At 29.5% G+C, this 14,910-nt stretch overlaps 1 long non-coding RNA gene across 3 annotated transcripts; it reads right to left on the reverse strand.

Annotated features, from left to right (window-relative positions):
- Positions 1 to 431: 431 nt before the first annotated feature.
- LOC124896530 lies at positions 432 to 4,650 on the reverse strand. Of its 3 annotated transcripts, none has more exons than XR_007052911.1 (2): positions 3,927 to 4,650; positions 432 to 729 (listed from the first exon to the last, which is right to left on the reverse strand). It is a non-coding gene; the product is annotated as an uncharacterized LOC124896530 (long non-coding RNA). The 3 variants fall into 3 exon arrangements; XR_007052910.1 differs by having other exon boundaries at positions 432 to 851; XR_007052912.1 differs by having other exon boundaries at positions 432 to 854.
- Between the last annotated feature and the right edge of the window lie 10,260 nt (positions 4,651 to 14,910).

Below are 14,910 nucleotides of genomic sequence, written 5' to 3' on the forward strand. Positions count from 1 at the left end.
TACTCTGAAAATTCTGAAATTGATAAACTTAGTCCAACAGAAGATTTAAAAAGGGATTATTTCTTGGGGATGATGCAAATAGTTACTGCTCATGTATATAAATTGCACTATTTTGATAAATAAGAAATTTTCTATCACTAATATTGCTATGATTAATAGTGGTGCTGATGTTAGTTGTATTCAAGAAGGACTAATTCCAACCAGATATTTTGAAAAAACTACTCACATAGTCAAGTCTGCATCTGGTCATACTCTTGATATCAACTATAAGTTACCAAATACTCATATATGTCGAGATAAAGTCTGCAATCCACATTTCTTCTTTTTAGTAAAAAATCAGTTATATCCTCCTATTATCCTAGGAACACCTTTTATAAATGCTATTTATCCTTATACACATATTGATGTAAATGATTTTAAGACTACTTATAAGAATAAACAAATCTCTTATCCTTTTGTTACTAATCCTATAACAAGGGATATAAATACCCTTATCAGTATGAAACAAAAGAAAATTAATTTCTTACAATTAGAACTAATGAGTATTTATATTTTTTATACTTTAAAATCAGTGAAAGTCCAAGAAAAAATAAAAATAATTTCTAATCAATTGATTCTTGATATTTGTGCGGATCATCCAAATGCTTTCTGGAACCGAAAGAAACATATTGTTTCTCTTCCTTATGAAAATGACTTCAGTGAAGAACAAATTCCAACAAAATCTCGACCCTATCAAATGAATACAGAGTTAGTAGAATTCTGTAAGACAGAAATTGACAGTCTTCTGCAAAAGGGTCTTATAAAACCCTCAAAATCCCCTTGATCTTGTACTGCTTTTTATGACAATAATGCTGCTGAAAAAGAACGAGGAGTACCTCGATTAGTTATAAACTATAAACCTCTGAATAAAGTTTTAAAATGGATTCGATATCCTATACCGAATAAAAAGGACTTACTTTCCAGATTATATGATACTAATATATTCTCTAAATTTGATTTGAAATCTGGGTATTGGCAAATTCAAATTGATAAAGAAAATACTTATAGAACTGCTTTTAATGTCCCTTTTGGGCAGTATGAATGAAATATTATGTCATTCAATTTAAAGAATGCTCCTTCTGAATTTCAAAAAATTATGAATGACATTTTTAATCCCTATATGGACTTTATCATTGTTTATATTGATGATATTTTAGTATTCTCAAAAACCCTTGAATCTCATTTTAAACATTTGCATACGTTTAAACAAATAATTATTCAAAATGGCTTAGTCATCTCCAAACCAAAAATAAGTTTATTCCAGACAAGTATTAGATTTTTAGGACATAATATTTCTCAAGGTTCTATTGAGCCTATACAACGAGTTCTAGAATTTGCTAAAAAATTTCCTGATATTATTACTGATAAAAAACAACTTCAAAGATTCCTCGATAGTCTTAACTATATTTCCCCTTTTTATGAAATCTGTCTAGAGATTTAGCTCCTTTATATGATAGACTAAAAAAGGATCACAAAACTCCTTGGACTCAAGTACACGTTGATTTAGTAAAATTAATTAAAAACCGAGTTCAAACTCTTCCTTGTACATCCCTTGCAAATCCTAACTGGTTAAAAATCATTGAAACTGATGCTTCTAATATTAGGTATGGCGGAATACTTAAACAAGTTAATCCCCATACAAAAATAGAATTTTTTATTCGATTTTATTCTGGTAAATGGACTGAAAGTCAGAAAAAATACGCCACAGTAACCCATGAAATGTTAACTATTGTAAAATGTATTTTAAAATTTCAAGATGATTTGTATAATCAAAGATTTATAATTAGAACTGATGCTCAATCCGTTAAATTTATGTTTAACAAAGACTTTAAACATGATGCCTTTAAATTGATATTTGCAAGATGGCAAGCTCAATTAGCCCCTTTTGATTATGAAATACAATATAAGAAGGGTAGTGAAAATTCTTTGCCTGATTTTCTATCTCGCGAAAATCTAACACGAACTTTTACACATACTTCCTCCCTGAGAAAATTATAATTACTATTATCAAATGCATTCTTTTAAACGAAGATATTCATTTTCTTATGTTAGAAAATCTAATTCGTAGCCTAATAGAAGAAGATTTATTCCTTAACCACAACGAATTCCTTGAAAATGAAATTTATTGGCTTGATATTGACTTAAGTGATTAATGTTTACAGATATAATGAGGTTCTTTCTACACTTCTTCTCTGAAAAGTTCTTAATCACTTTTATAAAAGCAGTTCCTCTAAATAATAATAATAATAATAATAATAATGATAATAATTATAAAAAGGAAATTTAGAATGTTGCGAATAAGGAACTAACACACATAACGATTAAGGAAATTTAAAATGATAGAAATGACAAAACAAAGAAAAAATCTTCATAGTTTAAAACAAACAATTTTATGTTGAGGTGCTACAAGCAGATCTATCAAAGCAAGTAGGTAGTGATCCAGTCCATCTTAAAATAATATTTAAGAATAGACTAAGAAAGGGAGACAGTGACAACTCAGGCATAAACGTAACAGAAGAATTAAATAACTTGATAATCAAAAAGTTGCATCTAAAGAAATTACTTCTCACTGACCAAGGTGTCTTTTGGAAAAGAAAAAGGGAAAGATTGCAAACAAGATGTTCATCTCAAAGAGAACAACAAATTGAGTCTTTTAAGCATATTCAAGGACATAACAGTGACTTCAACAATATAGGCAAAAATGGGAAACTGCAAGTTGACATTTTGCTAGAAAATATGGTAATACCAAGACTATATAATATCCTTATGTTATCACAGACCACAGACCAAAGGAAGACAGGTTTCCAATCATTTCAAAAAAGAAAAGCTTCATGCCTAAGTGCAAATATGCTTTAAATCTTAACAAGAGAGGGGATGATGTCGACTCTAAGTCAACCACACATGGATCGATTCTAATGACAAAATAACAATCTTTAAGATAAAGCTCGGTCCTTGGCCTTCATATATCCACTGACAACCACTAGAAGATAATGAATTGAACATTAAATAGAATTCATCAAAGAAAACTTTATTCGGTTGTATAGGCCAAAGAATAGTCGATTTAAATGACTCAAATGACTTCCATATTTCTCATGTAATCGGGGAATTTCGTACAGAAAACAAAGGAAACTTACGACCAAATTAGAGCCTAAACTAATAGAGTAGCAAAGACCCTTGAACACAACGGTTTATCACCTCAGGATAAGATAAACAAATCTCTTCTATACTTGATTCTTCAAACAAAACACAGAAATGGAAAAGAATCAATACTCATTCATAAGTATCAAATGATTAAAAAAAAAAAACTTTCACGGGTGGAAACTTATCATAGCAAGGATGCGTCTCGTTTCTCTAGCTTTGATTTTCGAGAAAAAACTATTTCCCTTTTCGAGCCATTGACACTCTACCAGTATTATGAATCATAGAAAATCAATGAACATACACCCCAATTGAGGGACTGGTTGAAATAGGGAGGAAGTTGTAGCATCCCAAACATTTAAACAAAACAGAAACTTCAACACTTAACAGGTACAAATATGCTAAAATCAGTATGTGTTTAATCAATAGGCAAGTATATGGCTAGAAAAAAAAATGAATCGATCCATGAACAAACTAAATGATAAGGCCACAAGCCAAAGCTAAGAAAAAGAAAATCATCAAGAAAGCTGAAATAGTAATCTCAAGAACTCGAATGAAAATCATGAGGTCAAGAACAACAAAATATCATCTCAAAGACGTCATTCACCATTTCTTCACAACAACCTATGGCTTTCAAAGTTGTCTACAACAACAATCCCACCAACTACAATTACGACTACATAAAGATTGATACGAAGAAAGTGATGAAGAAGAAAAGCAATAAACTAAAAGGGAAAGGGTGTGTTTACCTTTTCTGGAGCAGCAAAATGGGACTCGAGCTTCATCAAAATCTACCACCACTGAAAGAAATCTTTTGAAAAACTTTGATTAATCGACTGCCTTTCTAAAAAGTTTTACTAAAAAAATTAATTCTTTGCTCAAAAAGCCTTTCCAACCCTTTTGAGACTTGGGCAATTTTGCTCCAAAGAGAGTTTTATATAGAAGAAATTAGGGGTTCAATTTGAGTTTCAATCAATGCGGAATGGGAAAAATTGGAGGTAGTTTAGAAATATTTTAACTGAGATATTTTTAAAATTGAGATGAGGATGGGATTATAACCTCATTCTTGTACTGACTTTTTTGATTTCTTGAAGAAAATTGAATGGGTTTAACCAATAGATATTGGGGAAAAAGAATAATCCCCAAGAACCAATGAAATTCACAGAAATATGTATGCATTCGTACGGATCCACCCAAGAAAAATGAATTTTTGAACGTTTCAGTGCTTTTCCAGAAGGTTCGAGACCCTTCCTTAATACGAATCCTCGTGAGGGTTCATGAAGTGCACAAATCAAAAGGGGAAGAGAATTTAGGTGGAAAGTGTAAGAAAAATTGGGTTGAGGGTTGTATAGGGGTCGGATCGGAGCTGTACGGTCGGTGTCGGTCTTCGCTGTTAAAGTTGTACGTGTTGTTCTTGTGTACGCATTATTGTTTCTATAGTTTTTTGTTGAAAAAGATAATGAAATGGGCCGGGTCAGGAGAATTTTGGGTTGTTGGACTGCTGTTATTGTTGTTATGTTGTTGAATTGGGCCTTGATGTTGGGCTGGTTGATTAATTTAAGGGGTAGGGGTGGCATGGTACGGTCCGGTATGGTATTTTAAACTTCGGTACGGTAACTTTGATTTTTGGTATCTAAAAGAACCATACCATTATCATACCTAGTTAGTTCGGTATGGTTCGGTATTTTTTGAATTCAATTTCGGTATTTTACGATATGGTAATTCAGTAACCATACTTTATTTGATTTCGACTTACATATATTCATGTAACAAAAACTATGACTTTAAACTTTACAAACGTCTCAATCATATCATACTAACAACTATCTTTGTTAATCAATTACACAAAAATAACATTTCAATCATGATTGAGCAGTCCAAGATGCGAACTCTAAACAACATTACCTAAACTTAAGCAGAGTTCTCCTAAATAATAAGCTTCCCAAAAAATTTATTTCTGGATAAGAGTTGTTTTTATGTTCAATTGTCTAATTGATGATATATAAATATATTTAATAATCTTAAATATAATATATATGGGTTTTATATATTATTAAAAAACTTCGGTGCAGTATACGATATTTCGGTATTTATTGCATACACACGAAATAATGTACCACATACCAAAATAATTTAAAACTCCTATCAAATACCATAACATCCATACTGCGATATAAAAAATTTCAATTTCGGTATGGTATTCGGTATATACCATACCATGTCCACCCTTAGGGGCAGCTATTGATTTGAAAAGTGAATGGGTAGCTTTAGGCCATTTAATAAATGACCATTTAGGTTAGAACTTCGTCAATCTTATTAAATTTTAGCCAAATTGAAAAATCAACTGGTCAAGTGAATCGTAATTGGGATCAATTTGATTTAAATTATGGTTAAATCTAATAAATTGGCTAGATTGAGTCAAAATTCAAAATAAATTAATAACCAATTTAACTCCAAACTTCGTGATTTAAGAAAATCAAACAAATATTTTCCAAATAAAATAATAATAATAATTATTATTATTATTTTATTTTATATTTTTTTGAAAATAAATTATATTAAAATCAAGGTTTTACCCATTTGAATTCAAGATAACCCTTGATCAAAATTCATCTTTTTCATAAAATATTTATTTAGTTAAGGGATGAGCCAAATTACATGTAGTTTCATGAGAAGCCTGTATGCAAATCTTGGACAAAAGAAGTTGTAAGTAGATTAAAGCAAATTCACATGGTCACAAAACATCAACTTCTTAGGTTCCAAGAGTTGCTTAACTACTTTCTAATGTATGTTTACTTTCGCTCCAGTTAAAAGATAAGTTGAAGAATTATGGCATTGATAATGTCGATGATTTGACATTGGTTGAAGACACTAATAATGATGGAATGAATAGCGTCTTTGCTTTTTTGGAGTTCTCGTCACACTCAGAGGCCATGGATGCTTTCAAACGTCTACAGAAAAGAGATGTTGTGTTTGGAGTTGATAGTCCTACAAAAGTTTCTTTTGTAGATTCATTCATTGACCCTGGAGATGAAAAACTATTGAAATTTTTCTTACTTATCACGAAGCATTAGAGCCATTTCCTAGTCTAAGAATTTGTGTTGGGATTGAATTGTAATATATGAAATAAAAAAGCTTTAATTACCTTGATTTAAAAAAAAAAAGAAAAAAATTTAGTTTGTTTGGAAGAAAAGGCTATCATAGAGCCCGTTTGGATAGATTGAAAAAAGTGGCTTTTAAAAGCACTTTAAAAATGCTTCTGAAAGTGTTGAAACTTATTTTAAAAATAAGCAGTTACATGTTTGAATAAAAGTGCTAAAGCTGAAAAAAATTATAGATGTGTTTGGTAGACAATTGTTGTTAAGCACTTTTTTTAGTCAAAATATTTGAAATCCCCTTATAATTGTTAACATTATATAAAGTTGGTTACTATTAGATTTCTGTTCTTAAAATAATTTAAATTAATTTATATTTTAATTCAATTTCAGTATAAACTACTTAATATATTTATTTTTTTAAAAATATTTCCATGAATGAATAAGTTACTTGTGCGCCATTTTTCTTCTTAAAATTGAAATTGAACAAAAGAGAACCAAAAAGGAGCAAAATTTTTTGTTTCAGCTATATGGATTCATTTTTTTTTTTGGTGAATTTTGCCACACTAATTAACCCATTTTTATTTTACTAGATTTTTTTCTTTTGAAAATTGAATAAAAAACACTCAAAAAGGAGCAAAAATTGTTGTTTTTAGCTAAATTGATTTATTGATTTTTCATTTTTCTTCAATAAAATTAAACAAAAGTCGCCCAAAAAGAAGCTGAATTGTGTTGTTTCAATCAAATGAACTACAAAAAAAAAACAATTCTTCTTAATTCCTCATAAATCCCATAGGCATCAAATTGCCAGGAACCCATTAAAAAAGAAATAAAGACACAAAATGAAGAGAAAAATGCAAACCTGAAGAGAGAAACACAAAAATAGATAGAACACAAAAATGATAGAAGAGAACAAATGTTTTAGGACAAACATGAGGGTAATTTTGGAATATGTGAGAATTATGAGGGACAAAGATGTTTTTTATTTGGTTAAACTAGAATGACTTATAAGCCAAAAATTTAAAAGTTAGGGCTGAGGTACTTTTGGCTTTAAAAAAATAATTTTTTTACTTTTTTAAAGCAATTTTTGAAAGTTGCCAAACACTTCAAAAAGTAAAAAATGGCTTAAAAGCTATTTTGACCAACTTTTAAGCCCATTTGACCACCCTCTAGTCTTTTTACTATGGCAAAAATTCAGATATAGGTAACTTTTAGTTCATAATTACAAGGCATGGTTAAAGTTTGCATAATTATAAAACATAGATATACCTTAAATTCCCTTCCCCCCCCTCCCCTTCTCTTCCTCTTTCTCGCCTCTCTTCTTCTTTTCTCTCCCATCTCTCTCCCCTTCCTCTATTCCCATCCCTCTATCTCCTCCCCCTCTTTCTCATTATTTTATTTTTTATACTTTCAAGAATCATATATTTATATATACACTTTGTAAAATGTATATGTACGCACTCAATATACATTCTGCAAATATATATACAGATATATAGTTATTTAATATACACTATGATAATATACAAACATTCAGATATACAATTGAAAAAAATAAATTAGATGTACATCTACAATTAACAACTTTACATGTATGACGTATACAATTGACATACATGACGTATATATATATATATATGACTTATACAATTGACTTATATATATACGACTTATACAATTACATCGTATATACAATTAATATACAAATTTTATATATACGCATATATAATTGACACATAATATACGATTGATAACAATTTAGTTGTATTAAGAAAATAACGATTGAATTAAAAAATAATTTATATATTTGTATATACACTATGCAAAACGTATAAGTACACACTCAATATACATGCTGCAAAATGTATATTTACAGATATTTAGTTATTTAATATACACTATGATAATATACAAACATTCAGATATACAATTTGATAAAAAAAAAAAAAAGAAATTAGATATACATATACAATTAACAACTTATACATATATGACTTATATAATTGACATATACAATTGACATGTATGACTTATACATATACGACTTATACAATTACATCATATGTACAATTAATATACAACTTATACATATACACATATATAATTTGTTGGGACATAATAGTAAATTTCACTCTCAATTGTGAAAATAAATAAATTGTAACAATAATAATATTTCTTATATAGTAGTATTAACAAGTTCAATAATAATAACAACAACAATAATGATGATAGTAATAGTAATAGTAATAATAATAATAATAATAATAATAATAATAATAATAATAATAATAATATTTTAAGTAATATATAAAATACTTGAGTCATGCTAGGCACTGTCCTAAGAATCTATTTTCGTAATGTGAAATGTTTTTCTAGGATTATACAAGTACTTCCCTGATTAATTAGAGGACATTCAAGAATTAAATATGTCTTCCCTAATTAATCAGAAGATATATGAACCAACAAAATTAGTTATAAACCAACAAGTCAAATACCAAATCAAAAGATGAATAAATAAAATAGAATTAAGGTAAGAGAGGAGTAGAAACTTTAGAGAATGATAAGAGTAATGAAAAGGGAATGTATTGGTTGATTTTTTCTTGAAAATGGTATACCAATTTATAGAAGTGGTGAGGAGGAATAATGCAAGATTATCAACATATGCACAATATTTTCTTTGGGACAAAGAAATAATACTTGATCTCCACTCAAAGAAAAATACTTGGTCTCCAAGTACTTAATTTGGTCTCCAAGTAAGTAAGTTTGCACATGTCAAAATTGAGCACCAATAATAATAATTATTATTTAATTTTTTACTTTCTCTCAAAATAAGATTAAAATATTATTTAAATTATTTTAAAATATCTAACAATCCCCCATATATTTTAAAATAATTTATAAGTAAGAAGAATTTAACATTTTGGATTTATATGGATAAAATGCAATAGGTTTGGTGTCTTTTGGACTATGAACCAAACTTAGACCGATAAAATTTAACTTACAGAATTATTGGTGAAATATAATATTTCTATGAACCAAATAACTCTTATTGTAAGTCAGAGACTTTATCAATCATATTTTGATCATAATTTTGTTGTTCACTGCGGTTTTGCACCAATAGGCCATGCGTGTTCCTGGTATTCATGAGAGCTCTAGAGACTAGGTTGAAGTATCATAGGAACGACCTTATTCCACTTCTCATATAGGTGACTTCATCAAGTGTACACTGCTTTAAATACACCATCCGTAAGGACTATGAATTCATTAAGAGTCAATAACGCATCCCTCAGTTTTAGTAGCAGTTCAAGCACTCTCAATAAGTCGCAGTATCAATATCAACTAATTATTATCTATATAAACCTACTTTATGGGGTCTTCAATCACATAGGTAGGGTTACCATCTCTATTGGCAAACATATTGGCCTTAACCCCATCTCTTTTGAGGTTTGAAGAATTAATTTTCTTCCCACAAGTTTAGTCAGTGAATCGGCCGAATTCAATTCTGACTTCACATAATCAATAGAAATTATTTCATCTCTCAGCAGCTGCTTAACAACATCATGCCTCAACTTCATATGTCTACTCTTATAACTGTAAGATTTATTCTTTGCAATAGCAATTGCGGCTTGACAATCACAATGTATATATACATGAGGCATCAGATCATCCCCTTTTAAAGGGATATTAGACAACAGATCATTCTTTTTAAAGGGCTACGAGGCAATAGATCATCCATTTTTAAAAGGATATTCGCTAAGAAATTTTTTAGCCATTCAGCCTCAGTACTAGCTAACTCCAGAGCTACAAACTCTGATTCCATAGTTGATCTAGCAATAATCGTCTGTTTAGCTGATCTCTATGATACTGCACTATTACCTAACGTGAAAACATAACCACTAGTGGATTTTGTCTCATCTGAATTAGATATCCAGTTTGCATCACAATATCCTTCTAACGTAAAAGGAAATCCACTAGATAGAATACCATAATTCATGGTTCTTTTTAAATATTTCATTAATCTCATTAGTGCAGACCAATGCTATTTATTGGAGTTGTGAGTATATCTACTCAGTCTACACACAACATATGCTATATTAGGTCTTGTAAAATTCATCAAATGCATTAGACTCCCAATAATCTGTGCATATTTAGACTGGGCAACTGAGTTATCATTATTCTTTTTCAATTTAGAGTTAGCATCATAAGGAGTGGCCACATGAGTTACCTCCCAACATTCAACCTTCTTAAGAATCCTTTCAACATAATGTTCTTGTGTTAACATTATTCCATCATCACTCCTTATAACTTTAACTCCCAATATCATATTTACTTCACCCAGATCTTTCATATCAAAGTTAGTAGACAAAAATAATTTGGTACATTCTACAATATTAAACATATACCAAATATAAATGTCATCAACATATAAGCAAATTATCACATAATCATCATCTATTACTTTTGTATAAACATATTTATCCACCTCAACAAAGGAAAATTCCTCTTTTATTAAGACTTGATCAAATTTCTCATGCCACTATTTAGGAGCCTGTTTAAGGCCATAAAGGGATTTAATTAATTCACAAACTTTATTTTCTTGTTCAGAAATTACACAACCTTCAGGTTGAATCATATAATTTCTTCTTCTAAATCACCATTTAATAAAGCTATTTTTACATCCATTTGATGAATAAAAAGCTTATGAATCGATGCCAAAGCAATTAATATTTGAATAGAAGAAATTCTTGTCACTGGTGCAAATGTATCAAAATAATCAATATTTTGTTTTTGAGCAAATCCTTTAGCTACTAAACAAGCTTTATCTTTATCTATAGATCCATGAGGATTAAATTTCTTTTTCAAAATTTATTTACAGCCAATAGGTTTGCACCTGGAGGTTAATCAGTTAAAACTCATGCATTATTTTTCATGATAAAATTAATTTCAACTTTTATTGCCTCTTTCCAACATTTAGCATCAGAAGATATAACTTCAAAATAATTTAATGGTTCATTATCGACAAGAAAAGTTTAAAAGTCATTTTCATAAGAAAAATATTCTTTTCTAGGCCTTTTACCCCTTCTTAGATTCTCAATGTTAGAGGTAGATTCATTTTATTTTTCAACAGGCCCATAAGTTATTTTATCACTAAGTGGGAAAATATTTTTAAAGAAATCAACATTCTTTGTCTCAATAATAGTATTACTATCAAGCACATCACTTTTTAAAACAAGAAATCTATATGCAGCACTATGTTCAGCATATCCAATAAGCACACAATCAGCAGTTTTAGAACCTATTTTTCTCTATTTAGGTTCAGGCAAAAGAACTCTAGCAAGATACCCCCATACTTTTAAATATTTCAAATTAGGTTTATAACTTTTCCACAATTCATAAGTTCTACCTGTTCTTTTATGAGGAATTCTATTTTGCAAGTGACATGTAGATAAAATAGCTTCACCCCACAAATTATCAGGTGCATTAGAGCTAATTAACATAGAGTTCCATCATTTCTTTCAATGTTCTATTTTTTCTTTCAGCTACTCTATTAGATTAAGGTGAATAAGGTGGAGTTACTTCATGAATAATTCATTTTTTTACAAAAAGCATTTAAGGACAAGTATTCACCACCTCTATCAGATCTTATTCTCTTAATTTTTCTACTAAGTTGATTTTGAACTTCAGATTTATAAGACACAAAAGCATCATCTTTATTTCTAAGTAAATACAATTTAGTAAATCTAGAGAAATCATCAATAAAAGTCACATAATATCTTTTACCACCTCTAGTCATAGTTTGTTTTAAATCACTCAAATCAATGTGAATCAAAGATAACAGTTCAGTTTCTCTATTAATTGAAAAACATGATTTTTTTAGTAATTTTAGCTTTAGCACATATTTCACATTTATCGAAGTTACTTGAATCTAGACCAGATGTTAAATCAAGTAATTGCACATTATTTATATATTTAATATTAATAAATACTAATCTAGCATGCCATAAAGAAATAGACTCAATCATATAAGCAGAAGATGATGAATTTGATAATATTAAGTACATAAAGTCCATGGTTACAATAGCCTTTTCCCACAAATACATTATTTTTATCAAAATAATCTTATTAGATTCAATAGACACTTTTATCCCAGCTTTATACAGCAAAGCCACAGAAATTAGGTTTGCTCGCATTGTAGGAACATGTAGCATATCCATCAGTGCTAAATTTTTTCCCAAAGTGAGTTTTAGGAGCACTTTACCCTTTCCCAAGACTTTGGCAGTTCTTGAGTCTCCAAGATAGACCACTTCACTATTGTCCCCTATTGATGTATAGGAGGCAAATACTTCTCGATTTGTACAAATCTGTCGGGTATCCCTAGAGACTATCACCCATTCTTTTATATGTGCCACCATATTTCCTTGAGAAATACCAGCTGCAATTATTTCATCTCCTTTAGCTAAATTAGCTTTGGGAGGACTTTTATTTTCTTTGTTATTTCTTATTCTGTGCCTACATTGCGCGGCATAATGACCTGGTTTTTCACAAGTAAAATAAGTGCTTTTTATTTTCTTAAAGTTGAAATTATCAGGCTTGTAACCTTGAGACTTATTATCATACCTTTTGTTGTTGCTATTTCGGCTTTGCACTAAGTTTGCCTTGAGTTTCAGTTCTTTTTACTTGCCATAGTTTCGGTATTAGTTTCAGAGTTACTAGTATTACTTGCCATAGTTTCTTAGATTGTTGGAAAACAATAGTAAATTTAACTCTCAATTGTGAAAATAAATAAATTTCAACAATAATAGTATTTCTTATATGATAGTATTAACAAGTTCAATAATAATAACAACAACAATAATGATGATGATGATGATGATGATGATAACAACAATAATAATAATAATAAAAATGACGATGATGATATTATACTATTTTAAGTAATATATAAAATACTTGAATCGTGCTAGGCATTGTCTTAAGAAACTATTTCCGCAATGTGAAATGTTTCCCCAGAATTAAACAAGCACTTCCCTGATTAATTAGAGGATATTCAAGAATTAAATATGTCTTTCCTAATTAATCAGAGGATACAGAAATTAACGAAATTAATTATAAACCAACAAGTTAAATGCCAAATCAAAAGAAGATTGGATAAAATAGAATTAAGATAAGAGAGGAGAAGAAACTTTAGAAAATGGTAAGAGTAATGAAAAGAGAATGTATTGGTAGATTTTTGCTTGAAAATGGTATACCAATTTGTAGAAGTGGTGAGGAGGTATAATGCAAGATTATCAACATATGCACAATATTTTCTTTGGGACAAAGAAATAATACTTGATCTCCACTCAAAGGAAAATACTTGATCTCCAAGTACTTAAGTTTGCACATGTTAAAATTGAGCACCAATAATAATTATTGTTATTTAATTTTTACTTTCTTCAAAAGTAATATTAAAATATTATTTAAATTATTTTAAAATATCTAACATAATTGACACATAATATACAATTGATAATAATTTAGTAGAATTAAGAAAATCTTCTATAAAAAAATACAGTAAATGTGTAGGGGAAAACACAAAATATCAAAAAATTTGGAAGAAGAAATAGAAAGAAAAATATTCTTTAATAGAAGTTAGAATAAACTTTGAGATCTGTTGAATTAGGAGGAATACATATTGCTGCTAAAATGCCGAATAAAAGAATGACCTATTGCCACTAAACACTCCAATCAGCTAAGAGATAAAACAAAAAATTAATTATGAGAGAGAAAATTTTACTTGCCTTTGATATATACATTAACCATACCATGTAATTATTGAAAATTATTAACTATGAATTATAATTTTTTAAAAATTAACCATACCATGTAATTATTAAATTATTTTATCTATAATGTGTAATTTTTTCTTTTATTATTATGGCCAAATTTGGGCCAAATTCTTATGGCCATTTAGCACTTCTCATTATTTTAAGGCAACTAAGTTTTAATTTGTGCATCATTTTTAATGTGGTTAATTTTATCTGAGCAATTGAATCATTTTCAGATTTGCCCAACTATAATAAATTTGAAAATAGGAAAGACATTTTTCTGTCCAATGTGCCAGGCGTATAGACAATAGGTATGTATAAGAATTATACGACATACCTAACATTACAGAACTCAAAAGTTTTTCCCTACTATTACTTTAGGTATGTTACTAAGTTTTTTTTTTTGGTAAAAAGGGAATTCTCTTAGAAAATTAGATGCCGCAAAAAGGGGTAGCAATTATTGGAGCTAAGGCTCTATTTAAAGTACTGGGGGTAGGGGGAGAAATAGAACCATGTGCCACAATCCAACCATATAGGTTCAAATTAGAGAGTTTAACGGATCTTGCAAAAATAGTGCCCTTTTTGTCTACTTCTACTAAAGGTATTATCAGATGGAGATGACCAAATAAAAGGTACACCAAACTGGCATCCGCCACCCTATTTTGCTCCCTGAAGATGTGTTTGACCGCAGCTACTCCGAGCTTCTGCAAAAGGTGCCTGCACTCACATATGATGTTAGTGTAAAGATCATGCCCTTGGACCATTGCAATGACAAGCTCCATTGTGTCAGAGCACAGATGCAGTGGCTTGATATTGAGGGACTTAGCTAC

Source organism: Capsicum annuum, chromosome 3 (genome assembly GCF_002878395.1).
Source record: "Capsicum annuum cultivar UCD-10X-F1 chromosome 3, UCD10Xv1.1, whole genome shotgun sequence".
NCBI classification, from domain to species: domain Eukaryota; kingdom Viridiplantae; phylum Streptophyta; class Magnoliopsida; order Solanales; family Solanaceae; genus Capsicum; species Capsicum annuum.